General features: G+C 58.0%; 1 pseudogene across 1 annotated transcript in view; it reads right to left on the reverse strand.

Moving 5' to 3' along the window:
- Positions 1–12,835, reverse strand: part of LOC710542 (chondroitin sulfate proteoglycan 4-like) — a 31,732-nt pseudogene extending 18,897 nt beyond the window's left edge. Inside the window, exons 1-9 of the transcript XR_013395415.1 lie at positions 12,821–12,835; positions 12,067–12,091; positions 11,706–11,869; positions 6,508–10,051; positions 4,456–4,937; positions 3,665–3,859; positions 1,874–2,072; positions 1,641–1,772; positions 1,334–1,501 (exon numbers count right to left, since the gene is read on the reverse strand). The product of XR_013395415.1 is annotated as a chondroitin sulfate proteoglycan 4-like (transcript). The remainder of the gene's footprint in view (positions 1–1,333; positions 1,502–1,640; positions 1,773–1,873; positions 2,073–3,664; positions 3,860–4,455; positions 4,938–6,507; positions 10,052–11,705; positions 11,870–12,066; positions 12,092–12,820) is intronic.
- Between the last annotated feature and the right edge of the window lie 762 nt (positions 12,836–13,597).

Here is a 13,597-nt window from a genome sequence, read left to right on the forward strand (position 1 = left end):
CCAGGCTTTCCTGGGTGACACTGCCAGCCTGGCCCCCTGGTGCCCATTCAATCTGGTCCTTCATATTGCTGGAGAACGGGGAAGCTCTGAGTAACATGAGACTATAGAGTGCGAGACGGTTGCTGATGGTCTGGTCCCGTCCCTTCCTCATACCTGGGCATTCCTGACAAAGGCTCCCAACAACTGCTAAGCAGCAGCTGTAGACAGCAGCCCGATGAATATCTCATTGTGGGGAGGGGGCCATAGCAGGAGTGGGGCTCCAGGGAAATACAGAACCCAGGCCTGAGAGGTGCTGATGTGACAGACCCAAGAAACCTCAGCTTTGCACTTGCTGAATGCCATCTGCACCTCTCACGAGGGAGAGTGCCAGGCCCAGGAGGTCCTTGCCCAAGCAAGGGAGCTTAGAAAGGGGGCTAGGGGTGGGCTCTGCCATTTTCAAGGGCTGGCAGGGGGGCCCCTCTGGAGGTACTTGGAGCACTACCGCATGCCATGGCTTCTGAGTGACAGAGTCAGCTCTGCACCCCACAAGACTGCTCCCTATCCAGAACTCACTGTGATCATGTGCTGGGTTCAGATGCCCACACAGTCTCCTGGTGGGAGCACCAGGTGTGATAACTGTAGGCCCAGGACGGCCTACAAAAGAGTCTGCCCTGCTCTGCCTTGCTATGGAACTACTCCTGTTCTGCCTTTGGGGAGAGGTGTTCATTTAAACGATGACTGGGCTGGCCCCCATGGCACAGCTACCACAGAGAGTCTGCTGCTATCTATGGCTGAGAGCTCCAGTTCTTCTCTGAAGCCACCAGGATGGATGAATGGCAGCTTCATCCTCTTGGCCGACTCAGTTGCCTTTCATCAGCTCATCTGCTCCTAGGATCCACTCTGCCTCTGGCTGGCACCTGATCTGAATCCCAGGCTCACACCTCTGCCCACAGGCCCAGCAGCTGCTTCACCTTCAACTCCCTCCTCCACCAAGCACTGCCGCTCACCAGCTACTGGGGTGCCACTAGTACCCCTACATGGTGCTCCCTCTCCAGACCCTCGGGTCCAGCTGTAGCTTCCTTTTGGAAGCCACACCCCAAGACCCCAGCCCTGCTCTAGGGCCCTGTATCCCCAACTTCCTGCATCCTTCTCTCTCATTCTGGGAAGATGAACTTGCCCTGCCAGCCAGATAGCTCCTGGAGGGGAGAACACCAGGGCCTGGACCATGGTAGGGCCAGCAGTGTCTGCTGACAGTGATGCTGGAGCTGGTGCCCATGTCCACATGATGTCCATGGCACAGCGGCCACCTGAGGCTGGGGGCATCTGAGCGGTGGCTGCAGAGTGGGGCCCTTACCTCTGGCTGAGTGAAGTTCACCAGGTCCTCCCCTGTGCTGTCATGCTGGGCATGGAAGAGCTGACCTAGCTGGGGGCCCCGCACCACACAGTAAGAGCAGAAGCTGGAGGTTGGTGCCTGCACTGGAGCTGGCTCTGAGGCTCTGGCTGCTGAGTGGCTGGACGGACCCTGCCAGAGGCAAAAGGGGCCATCAGCCTTTGTGATCCAGGCCCAGGCCTGTGGCTGCAGAGAGGCAGCGTGACCCTGGCATGCCACTCTCAGCTCTGCCCTAGCCCCCAGCACCCAGGAATGCCCACAATCAGCACACCCACCAAGACAGACAGTGTCCGGCTGCCCTCCAGCGAGAGGAGCACTTGCTTCTGGGCCGTCACTCAGAAGTGTCTAGAGGAAGTGTGCTCACCGTCAGAGAGGCCAAAGTGGATGCCTCCGTCCAGGGCTTCTGGCGACAGGGGCATTGCGTCTGACTGACCTGAGCTGGCTCCCCACCTCGGGGTGCTCCTGCGGGCAGCAGGAACCCGGGGCTTGGCCCTCAGCGCCCACCTCTGTGTGAGAACAGCACAAGCCTGCCGTCCAGCTGGGCCTGCGTGAAGCTGCACACCTCGGTGCCTGGCACCGCCCACAGCACTACCCGCCCATTGCTGGGCTGCTCAATGGTCCAGACCAGGTCCTTGGGCCCAGAGTAACCATCCATGCTCCTCAGAGCCTCTGTTGGGATGGGCACAGTGGCCCCCTCCCACATCTGGGGACACAGGCCTGTGAAGGTTCTGCCCTGCCACACTCACCCACCCCTTCCTCCCCGGCCCTAGGCTGCCCTGCAGCTCAGGCCCTCAGGTGGCATCGAGTCTGGCACTGCTCTGGCTCCCCTGCACAAAAGGACCTCCCCGCATTCACCTTCCCTGTCACCCCAGGGAAGGCCACCCTCCAGGTCCAGCCTCCCTGCTCTTCATCTGCCCTAGTCCTGTGTGTCCCTCAAGATCAGCTTGTGTCCCCTACCCAGGAAGGCCCCAGTTCTTACCCTCACCAAGTTCTCACCCCCCAGAAACCCCCAACGCTGACCAACGGTGCTCCTTAATCAGTCTCACTCGTGGGACAGGGGTCTCCTTTCAGACCCTCCATGTATGCCTGGCAGGGGCTGGGCACAGGTGGGAATGGTGATTTTAGAAATGGGCCCTCCTTCCAGCTGAGGGAGGGGTGGGAGGTGCAGAGAGTTGGGGGCTGATGGTTGACGCTGTCCCGTAGCACAGAAGCAGTGCTGGGATGGGCTTCCAGAGCAGTTACGGGCCCTCCTCGTGTTGGGCAAAGGGGACCCCTTTCCAGGCCTCCCACTTGCAAGCAGAGCAGGCGCCTGTTCCTGAGGTCCTGGTACCAGTCTTGCTGGGTCAATTACTTGTGGGCAGTGCTACAGGGGGACTCACATGCCCGGAAAACAGCCCTCTGCCATTTCTGGGCTTCCTCCCCCGGCCCTAGGGAGCCCTCAGGCCAAGCCTTGGCAGAAGGGGCCATAGTGTCGGGGGCAGGGCCCCATCGCTGGGCTCCTGGAGCAAACACAGGGGGATGGTCCCATCTGGTGGCCACGCTGCCACACAGCCATCCCGCCCTGTGGTTCCACGACGCTGTGTCCCACTCTTCTGTGGCCTCCGCATCATGAGGCCACCCCCTACAGGCACATCCTAGACCACCAAAGCCCCCCAGTGCCCCATGTCAGAGACAGCCCAAGTCAGCCCTCTTGTGGAACCTTCAGTGACTCCTGCTGACTGGGGAGGATGCACCCCAGAAGCTGGCGTTCAAAGCCCTGCCATGTGGGCTTAGTAAAGCCATGCCCTTTCTGTTCCACCAGAACTACTTCTGCAACCATGGAGAAGTCCCATCCCATGTCTGGGCCTCAACTTCCACCTCTGCCAAATGGGGGCCCTGCTGTGCTGTGGCACAAGAACAGGAGTTTGGGGAGCCAAGCCATGGCCTTCACGTGCTGGGGTGAAGGTGGGAAGCTTAATGGTCCCACGCTGACGTCTGCCCTTAAGGGCTTGTAAGTGATTCTGTCAGGTGTTCTGGTCCTAAGCCACAGGAGAAAGAACAGCAGAGCCACCCGTGGCTGCTCAGAAGTCCGCCTACCGTATTGCAAACGTCCAGTAACAAAACCTCCCACCGGTGTTCTATTTCAGCACAATCTCACATCTCTCCCTCCAACAACTGCGTGAGGCACACGGTAGTGGCCCCATTTTGCAGAGGAGGATACTGAGGCTCAGAATGGGGGAGATCTGCGGTAGGAAGTAGGGGACGCTGGCCTCTTTCTCAAAGCAGACATGGGGGTGGTCCCAGGAATACGCTCACCTGCAGGCCTGAGTTTGTGGTGAGGTCGGGGGGTTGGCCATTGACAGGCAGGATGGTGACAGTGAAGGCCACAGGATGGCTCTGGCGGTCCATCTCCGAGACATTAGCCATCAGGACAAAACTGTCTGTCAGTGTCTCGCTCCCCTCGTGCACATAGCAGATCAGCTGCTCTTCCACCGAGGGGCAGGCCCAGGGCTGGCAGTCAGGACCCAGCAGCACCCTTCATGCCCTGCCTTTGGGTGCAGGAGGAGACTGACTTTCAGGGCTTCAGCTTCCATTGGTGGAAAACGGGGATCATAAGTTCTGGCTCCCAGAAGAGTTGTGGGGAAGAAAGAAGATACAGTATTTATTTTATTTTATTTTTGAGACAGTCTCGCTCTGTTGCCCAGGCTGGAGTATAGTGGCGCGATTTCGGCTCACTGCAACCTCTGTCTCCCAGGTTCAAGCGATTCTCCTGCCTTAGCCTCCTGAGTAGCTGGGACTACAGGCGCGTGCCACCACACCCTGTAATTTTTTGTATTTTTAGTAGAGACAGGGTTTCATCATGATAGCCAGGATGGTCTTGATGTCCTGACCTCATGATCCGCCCACCTCAGCCTCCCAAAGTGCTGGGATTACAGGCGTCAGCCACCGAGCCTGGCCTGAGCTACAGTAGTGAAAGCATAGGTGCTTCTGAAATGTGACTCCCTGTCTCCTCTCTGTGTATAACCCCCCGGACTGGGAGTCCCTGGAGCTCCCTCCACTCTGCCCCCAGAGCTGGGCTGCAGCCCCTGGGCCTCTCACAGCCATACCTCTCTCCAGCAGAAGGCGCTGAGGGTCTTGGCATGAGGCCCATCTTCCTTCTGCAGGGCCCCATGCCAGGATGGCTCCAGAACCTGCAGGCCAAGGCCCGGGAGAGTGGGGAAGTAGGGCCCGGTGATGCAGAGCAGTGGAGGGACCAAGGTGTGGCTGCCACCCTCGGGGACGCTGAAGTTTTGCACTCCCGGTGGGGATGACAGTGGGCAGCACCTCCAGCTCTACGATACGTCCTCAAGGGGAGCACCCAGGCTGAGGCCACAACCAGCAAGAAGGCATCGCTCCAGGCCTCAGGGCAGGAGTGCAGGTACAGGATCCTGTCTGCGTCCACTGCCTCTTGAGAGAAGCTCTGCATGGGGTCCAGGCTGGGTGGCTCACCTGCCAAGGCGCCAGGCGAAACCATCACCAGGTAGTTGGCACTCAGTGGGCTCTTCACTGAGAAAACGATGTCTGCCTTCTGGGCTGCCTCCTGGGCTGCCTGGTTAACAGAGGTCATGAGGACCAACAAGGGAACACAGATGGGTCTCAGAGGGGCCCACTGTGCCCCTAGGCAGCCAGAACAGGCTTGATCTTGCTCACCAGATACCACTGCTCATTTAGTCACACAAACACACACGTGGGTTCACACACACAGCAGCCAGACATGCAGCTGTTCACATTTTTTGTTTTTTAAGACAGGGTCTCACTCTGTCACCGAGACTGGAGTGCAGTGGTGCAATCACAGCTCCCTGCAGCCTCAACCTCCTAGGCTCAAGGGCTCCCACCTCAGCCTCCCAAGTAGCTGGGACCACAGGCATGAGCCACCATGCCCGGCTAATTAAAAACATTTTTTTTGTAGACACGGGGTTTCACTGGGTTGCCCCGGCTGCTGGACACGTTATACCCACCCCACACACGGTTCCAGGGGGTTGGTCACACAGCTTGAGATGCACTCCCTCGGGGAGGTGCATAATCACATGTCCCCAGACTCAGTGACACAGACACACGAGTTCATCAACTGACGCAGTCACACATGTCCACATGCGCGTGTGCACATGTACACACACAGGCCCCCCTGCTCAGGATCTGTTCAGGCCTGTGGCTGGTTTGCTGGCAGTGTCTTCCCCAACCCCTGCTATTACCACCCAGGATCATGCCCCGCCCCGCCCCACCCCTCCTAGAGGCACAGGTGCCCCCAACACAGGCCCTACAGAGCTCATGCCCCAAAGGCCACATGGGCTCCCTCACCTGATGGGCCATCCACAAGAGGCTAAACCACCCCCAAACTCACATTCCTGTTCTGTGCCTTTGCCCGGAATGTTCCTTTTGCCTGGAATACCACTCCCCATTCTCTGCTCCCAATGGCCTGTGCTCTTCAGAGCCCGGCCCAAACATGGCCTCCTCCCATGAGGCCTTCCTGATGCCAGATCTGCTGGCTTGCCGTGGGCCCCAAGCTCCAGACATGCAGACCAGAAGGGTCCCCGAAATGAGCAGTGTAGGAGAATAAGGCTGAGAGCAGGCAAGAACTGGCCTGAGGTCACAGGGCATGTCAGTGAGCTCGCTGGAGGGCCCGTGGCTGCTCTGTGGGGTTCCTGGGTGGGCAGAAGCCCTTGACAGACCCTCCTAGTCCTGGTCTGGGCTCTGAGAAGAGAGCGGGATACATGGGGGTCTGAGGCGCAGTGGCCTGTCTCCACGGCCAGCCATCCCCAAAGTTCAGGACCCGTGATGCCCTCCCAGGGAACTGACTGCAATGCAGATTCTCGGGCTCCACTTCAGAGATTCTGCAGGCCTGGGTGGGGTGCAGGAATCTGCATGCTCAGCCATGCCATGGACACAAGTGGACACAACCTCTAGAGGCACACACAACTCCCAGGAGGATGGGTGTACAGCAGGCTCCCCAAAAACTCTTGGGAACACAACATATACAGTAGCACATCTGAGACACATGCACACACACAATCTGGGACCACCACAGCCACAGTCCAAGTCACATGTGTACCTGGCATGGAGGCTGGGCGGGAGGCCCTCTACCTGGTCCACTACCCCGCTCACCACCTCCAGCTCCTCACCTCCAGCTGGTCTCTTCTGATCTCAGCTGCCTCTCCCTGGAAGATGTAGATCTTCTTGTGCCGGGCCAGCTTCAGTGGGGCTAGTGGGCCCTCTAGGGCAATAGTCACTTGTAGTGTGGCATCTGTGTGCACTGGCCCTACTTCCATTGAGAAGGCCAGGGTGCTGCGGGGTCTGAGGCTGCCATTGTGGCCGTAGAGAATGGCCCCATGCAGCAAGTACTGCTGGGAGACGACTGTGGCTGGCTGAGTGGCCCGGAGCAATTGTCCCTAGCGACTACACTCTGTGACGTGGTAGTGGACCTCATCCCCACTGCGGATGTCGAGGTTGGTGTCCAGGTGGAGCTCGGCCGTGTTGATGGTACCCTGGCCTCCTTGAGGGACCGTGAGGCCAGAGCCACTGGCCACACAGAGGTAGGGCTCTGAGGCCTGCACTTCCAGCAGAGTGATGGTTTGGTGCTGCCCATCAGACACCTGCAGCTGGATCCAGCGTGGTCAGCCCCAGTGCGCAAACAGGACTCACCTCTTCCTGAGGTCCCTCCTGGATGAAGCAGTAGATGGGCTGCATGGGCTCATCCACAGCCATGATACTGCCAAAGAGGAGGTCCTTGCGGGTCAGCACCAGCTGGGCATCAGCAAAGCCTGAATCAGCACTGCTGAAGGCCACGTCGACTATAGTCAGCAGCCGCCACCTACCCCGGGCCACATGGAAGACGTGGCTGATGATCTGCATTGGGGCGTGGTCATTCACGGGCTGGATGGCCACTTGGAAGACACCCCGTACCTCCTCCCAGGCCATGTCACCACTGCTCTCATCCTGGCGGGTAGCAACAAATGGGGTATCACCTTCTGTGACCTCAGAATCATCATGCTGGTAGACCAGCCGGCCACACAACAGGTCTCCATTGGTGAAGGATGTCACCACAGTGGTTTTGTCCTGTGTCCCATGCCAAGTCAACCTCCCATGGCGGGGGCCACTCCATGACCTCATAGAGGTAACCGGCACTGTTGAGACTCTGGAAGAGCTGGTCAGTAGAGAGGACACCCTCATCATCCTCAGGCACCACGAGGACATTGGTGAGGACAGGCATGTCTGGGTCACCGCCAGTATGGATGGAGAAGGTACAGAGCAGGCAGAAATATGGTGGAGCTGTGACACAGAAACAGAAGGTGTCCTCCACTGCCACTGAGGTGCGTGCCGTGGCCCCACAGGTCACCTGGCCAGCCTGTACATCATCCTGGGTGAAGCCCTGGCCGCCTGACAGCCTCGTGCCCTGTAGTTGAAGGCTGCCTTTCCTGGGAGCCTGAACCACCTCATAGTGGAAGGTTGGAGGGCTTGGGTCTGCCTCCTCCAGAGTGGCCTCCAGGTGGGCTGTGGTGAGGGTATCATGCTGGGTGTCCTGAGTGTGCAGTGGCTCCAGCCGTAGCATCCACACTGTGGCTCTCTGGATGGTCACTGGGAAGGACAGATTGCTCAGGATTTCCCAGCCCACCTGCACCTCCAGATCCAGGTTCTCCACAGTGTCCTCAACGTGGTGCTGTGGGTCGGTGCTCGGGTACCTCACGCGGCCCTACTCCACGTCCGGCTGGTGGAATGCCTGTGTGGCCCACCACTCAGCACCCTCCACCCCACTAGCCCCCTGCTTCTGCAGCTCCCTGAACTGCAGGGCTCCTGCGATGCGGAACAGCACGCTCACATCCCGCCACACGGCGCTGGTCTCCACCGACAGGTTGGTGGGCAAGATGGGCATGGCAGAGCCCTGGGCCAGGCACAGTCCTGTGCTGTGGTGGATCTGTATGAACAGCTGGACAGCCACCACCTTCAGCGTGGCCGAGGGGGGGGTGGCCTGCAGTCCATCGCTGATCCAGAAAGTCAAGTGCTGTGCAGGGCCACCGCGGTGGTCATAGACTAGGCTGCCGGCCTCCAACTCCCAGGAGGAGAATTCGGTCACCGACTCCCCAGGCTGCTCCATGGTCTCAGTGCTCCATGGGGAGGCCAGAGGGGGCACCAAGGAGCTAGAAGGCGAGGCCCTCACAGGCAGAGTCCGGGTCATAGGCCTGGAAAACCTCAGGCCCCAGTGGCTTCTGCATGTGTTCCAGGAACACCATGAGGCTGCCACGTGGGAAGATGATGCCACGTGGGTCACTGACAGGGTGAACCTGGAAGGGCAGAAGGTCATTTTGGCCCTTCCGTAAGCATGAGGGCATGGGCACCAGAGCCATCACTGACACCTCTAGCACCAGCTGGTCAGAGGTGTCCTCAGGGCCATCGTGGATGAAGCAGGCCTTGTGGTTCACCATATCCAGGAGGGTGAACATTTTTCATGCCTGGGCACCCGGGATGTCCAGTTCAACCTCGCCCTAGCATGCCCCTCAGGTCACGCTGAACAGCACCTGGGATGTGCGCAGCTCAGCCTCCATCAGGGCCAGCATGGGTTGCACGTGCTGCCACTCAAGCCAGGCTGTGCCACCCTCAGCCACCACCAGTGGGCAGACAGTCAACAGCTGGGTGAAATTAGCAGACAGGGTGCAGCCCTAGCTCAGGCACTCATGGCTCAGCTAGCTCCATGGCCAGCCAAGCCTTGGGGGCCAGCATAGAGAAAGCTTCATAACGGTCACAGGCATCGTCCTCATACTCCTCCACCTCCTCCACCCTCAGCCAGCCGCCATGTTGTGCATCAACAAGGATTCCCGCAGCCCCCGCCTCTGGCCATTGACACTGAGGTCTTCCATGCAGCCATCCCAGCAGGGAGGCATTGGTGGCTCCTCGTGTCAGGTCTGGGCGGTATTCCTGGAGGTGACAAGAGGCTTCTGCAACCAGCCCCCCAAGAAGGAGACCGCCACGTGGCTCCAGGTAGCTGAGGATTCCTCGGTTCGAAGTACACGTGGGGGTACTGGTCCATGGAGATTTCCAGCTGGTGAATGTTGATGTGGACACTGACCTTGTGGGGCTGCCTGTCAGCCACAGGCACACTGCTGAGGAGCAATGCAGTACCCTGGCCCTTCTCGACCATGGCCCACAGGTGGCCCTCAAATATGTCCACATGGATGAAGTCCCCATGTGGGTCCCCTGCCTGGAAGGCCAAGGGTGCCTGCTGGCTCTGTGTGGTGAGTGTCAACTCCAGGGTTCCTTCATCCTGAGTGCCCCAGGCAGGGATGGCAGCTAAAGAGTGGGGCCCAGAGAAGCCCAGTGCCACATCCTCACTGGCAGAAAACTCTTCAGCACAGCCCTCACGCACGTTGGGGGTCAGAGGCCGGAGGAGGCTGCAGTCATTGAGGGTGGCTGCATAGGGGCAATCTCTCAGGGGATAGCTGGGTCCCCTCAGGTAGGGCAGGCCAAGGCTCCCAATGCTCCCAACGAAGAGCCCACAGGGGACTTCTACGGGGCTCCCAGGACTGCAGAGGAGGCGTTCAGAAACCCATCAACTGACAATGTGGCCCAGCCCTCTGAGACAGTCAGCACCGTGGTGTGGGGGATGGAGTCGCTCAGCAGCATTTCTGCTGGGGTCTGCAGCCTCAGCTCCTCCTGGCCCAGGACAAGTCTCACCTGAGGAGAGATGCGGAATGGGAGATGGGGGGCAGCACTTTGAATCCATCATTTCCCTTATAAAACGCACAGTGGGTTCCCCACAGTTGGGGCCCCAGAGCAGAAAACCTAGGACAAGGGCCTCTGGTGCCACTCCTCTTGCTTTCCTGCCATCTCTTTATTCATCCTCCAAACACTCACCAAAGGAAACTCTGGGCCAGGCCTGAATGGGCTCTGGGGACCCTGATGTGAATCAGATGTGCTCCTTGCCCACAAGGAACTGACATATAGCAAGATGCTCTTCTAGAAACCCAACCTGTATTTTTAAATTCTCCTTCTCTTTCCTTGAGGGAGAGGTGCCAGAAATACTGTCTTGGAATCTAGATTTCACCCCGGAATAATGGGTAACTAAGAATTCCTTGATCAGTCCCCCTAAGTTTGGCAAAGTTTTTCAAGGTCACTGAGGGAAGCCAGGCTAACTGCTCAGGGATAGGGAGCCCAGGCAGATGCTCTGTGTTCGGAAAGAAAAGCTCCCTGACCTGTGGTGGAGGGAGATCTCAGGGACAGATCAAGGACATAGTTCTGTCACCATGACAATGACACCAGAAATGGCTCTGGTATGGTGCTCCCAGATGCTAGAACAGGTGTGGCAGACTATGGGAACTGCAAAACCAGAACAATAAGAGCCATGATCTTGGAGTCCTGGTACAGTGCATCTCTGTAGGGGTGTGGCATCACTGTACCCGCAGAGCTCAGCAGCCATCAGTGCCAGACTGCACCACATTAGTGTTCAACAGTGACACCATGTGGCAGTGAGCAGCAATGACAGCAGCAGACTGACCAAGCTCTAGTCCTCTTCTCACTGGGGTGTGGAAGGAGATGGTTGCCCCAAATTTGACTTTTTGTTTTTTTCTTTCTAAAATAGAGACAGGGTCTCATTGTGTGACTCAGACCAGTCTTGAACTCCTAGGCTCAAGTGATCTTCCCATCTTGGCCTGCCAAAGTGGTGGGATTATAGGCATGAGTCACTGCACCCAGCCTGCCCCAAATTTGAACTAAGACCCTGGATTCTTAAACTCTTCATGGTATGGGGGAAGACTCAAGAAGGAGCCACAAGACTCCTTGATAATAAAGCTTGTGGTGTCTTGAAGGATGAAATGGAAAAATGAAGCTGAGGCAGTACTGGTGCTGTTACTGCTGTGGACAGACAGTGGTAGTGCAGAGAAATTGGTGCAGTGCCACAGGGATGCACAGGGGTTATGGGGGCTCAGGAGGGGGCCTCGCCCACGAGGAGGGGACGCTCACACTGAAACTTCAAGGACAGGCTAGAGTTAGGCAGGTGCACGGAATGAGTGAGGCACGCACCTGGCAGAAGCAGTGTAGTGACCAAAGGCCTGGCAGCAAGTGACCATAAGATGGCCAGGAACTGAAAGCAGTTCAGTGCAGTCAGAGCACAAATGGCCAGGGAGGGCTTGTGGTGGGAAACATGGTTGGAGGGAGCCGGTGGGCAGAGCCAATTCAGGAAGGATTTACCATTTCCGGGCTGCTGCTGCCCATCCCATGGTGGAGAACTTGAGGACCCAAGATAAAAGTGACTTACACAAGGTCACACAGCCAGCTGGGGTTCAAAGCTAGAGAAGGAATCTCACCCCCATCCCAGGGGGATATCACTCACCTGCAGGCATCCAGAGTAGAGCTGCAGCAGGAGGTGGTCAGCTGGGCCTGCTGCCAGGAGAAGGAGGGCTTCAGGTTGGGAGGTGCAGAACTGCAGCTGTAGGTCTATGTTGGTCAGAGCCGTGGCCACAGGCACCTCCAGGTGGTTTTCACCGAAGAAGGAAGCTGTGTGAGAGAGGGAGCTCTGGTCAAGGCTCAGATTCTTGCCTGGAGGAGGCGAGGTGCCATAGAGAGGGACGGGTGGGTTGCAGAAAGGGGTTCATGCTGGTGCACCCTCATGGTTCTGCTATATGGTGCTACCTCTGAGCACTGCCCAGATCCCAGCATTTCCTTGGTCCTGGCACCAGAAGGCACAGCCTCACCTTGTATCCAGTCCAGACCTTGACTCTGCAGGAGGTCAGACCCAGAAATTCCCAGCAACTCAGGTCTCCTCCTTAGAGATTCCTGGAGCCAGAGGCCTCCGCCAGCTCTGACTCACCTCCCCTGGGCCCCAGAGGAGTCTCCCTCCCAGGTCTGGCTCCCTGACCCAGCCCAAAGGGAAACATCACTGGCCTGATCACCTGGCTTGGTGGTCACAGCCCCGAGGAATGGAGTTTCTGGAGAATCACCCCCAGTCCAGACTGATTCCTGCTGATATTCCTTCTCCTAAGTGCCCTTGTGCTTGGGCTCCTGTGCAGCACCTGCCGTGCCATGCCCTGCCTCCATGGATTGGCTGGGGCCATGGCTGGGATCTGGGGATGGTTTCAGTGGAGCCCACCTATCCCCGCTCCTCTATCAGGTCATTCTTTCAGCTGCCATTGAGGGTGGGGGTGGGAGCTTATTGGCCTCAGTTTGCCAAGGAGCAAAGGCTCTGAGGCCAGATGGGGACCATATGCAGTGTCAAGCCAAAGTGGGCCCACACTTCCTCCATTAACCCTGCTACTGCTTTCTGCTGGAGAGCTATTCACAGTCCCTGCTGAGCAGTCAGATCCAGCCCCATTGTTTCCACCATGGCCAAGGAACCAGGAATGAGAACAGCTGAGCTCCCAACTGCCCCAGGCCACCACTCAGGCTAAGGCTGAAGACAGGGCCTAGGAGGAGCTGAGGGTCTGCAGGGCAGGCCAGAGAAGGCCTCACCAGACAGAAGGCCATGTCTGGGGTTGCCTGGGGTTAGTGGTTCCCATGCAAGGCCCGTTCTGTCCCACACTGGGACTCCTCCTCTTTTGAGTTGCTGCTTCCTCCTCCAGGCAGTTTCCCCAAATCAGCCTCCCTGACTTCCAACCTGCTGCCATAATTTCTGGTCTATGCCTTTTGTGGTGATAAGAGCCAAATACAACTTTGACTTTGCCTGCAGATGTCCAGGGCTAGGGGGCAGAAAAACACAGGTTAAAAACCGTGATTCATCCCTGTTGAGTTTCCCTCAAACCCCAAGAACAAGCACAGGCTGATGGCCTTGATAGGGTGATCCAGTACTGGCCTCACATGTGCTGGTCCCTGGCCAGCCTGAGCCAGCTGTCATCTGTTCCAGGAAGTAGCTTCAGCCATTGGAGGAGCTGGAGATTTCTACGCCCTAAGGGCAGCCGACCCCACCTAGAGAGATGTCCAGGAAAGATCCCATAAGAGCCCCTCGGGCTGAGTTAAATCCCCTGTAGTTATCCCCTCCTCCTGCCGGTGGGCACTGCTGGCAACACCACCATGTCTGGGAAGCTAAGGGAATCAAGTAAGCCCCGCAGACCATCTGCGTGGGGGCGGCGCAGCAGGCTCAGCAAGCACAGCACAGCTTGGTGCCAGCAAGAGACAGACCAGGGAACTACAGGTGGCGGCCACCTACTGGGGTGCCTTATCTGCAAAGACATTGATTCCTCAGAGCGAAACACAGCACACTAAAGGGAGGGAGGCCATAGCACAAGGGGT

Source organism: Macaca mulatta, chromosome 7, assembly GCF_049350105.2.
Source record: "Macaca mulatta isolate MMU2019108-1 chromosome 7, T2T-MMU8v2.0, whole genome shotgun sequence".
Classification (NCBI taxonomy): Eukaryota; Metazoa; Chordata; class Mammalia; order Primates; family Cercopithecidae; genus Macaca; species Macaca mulatta.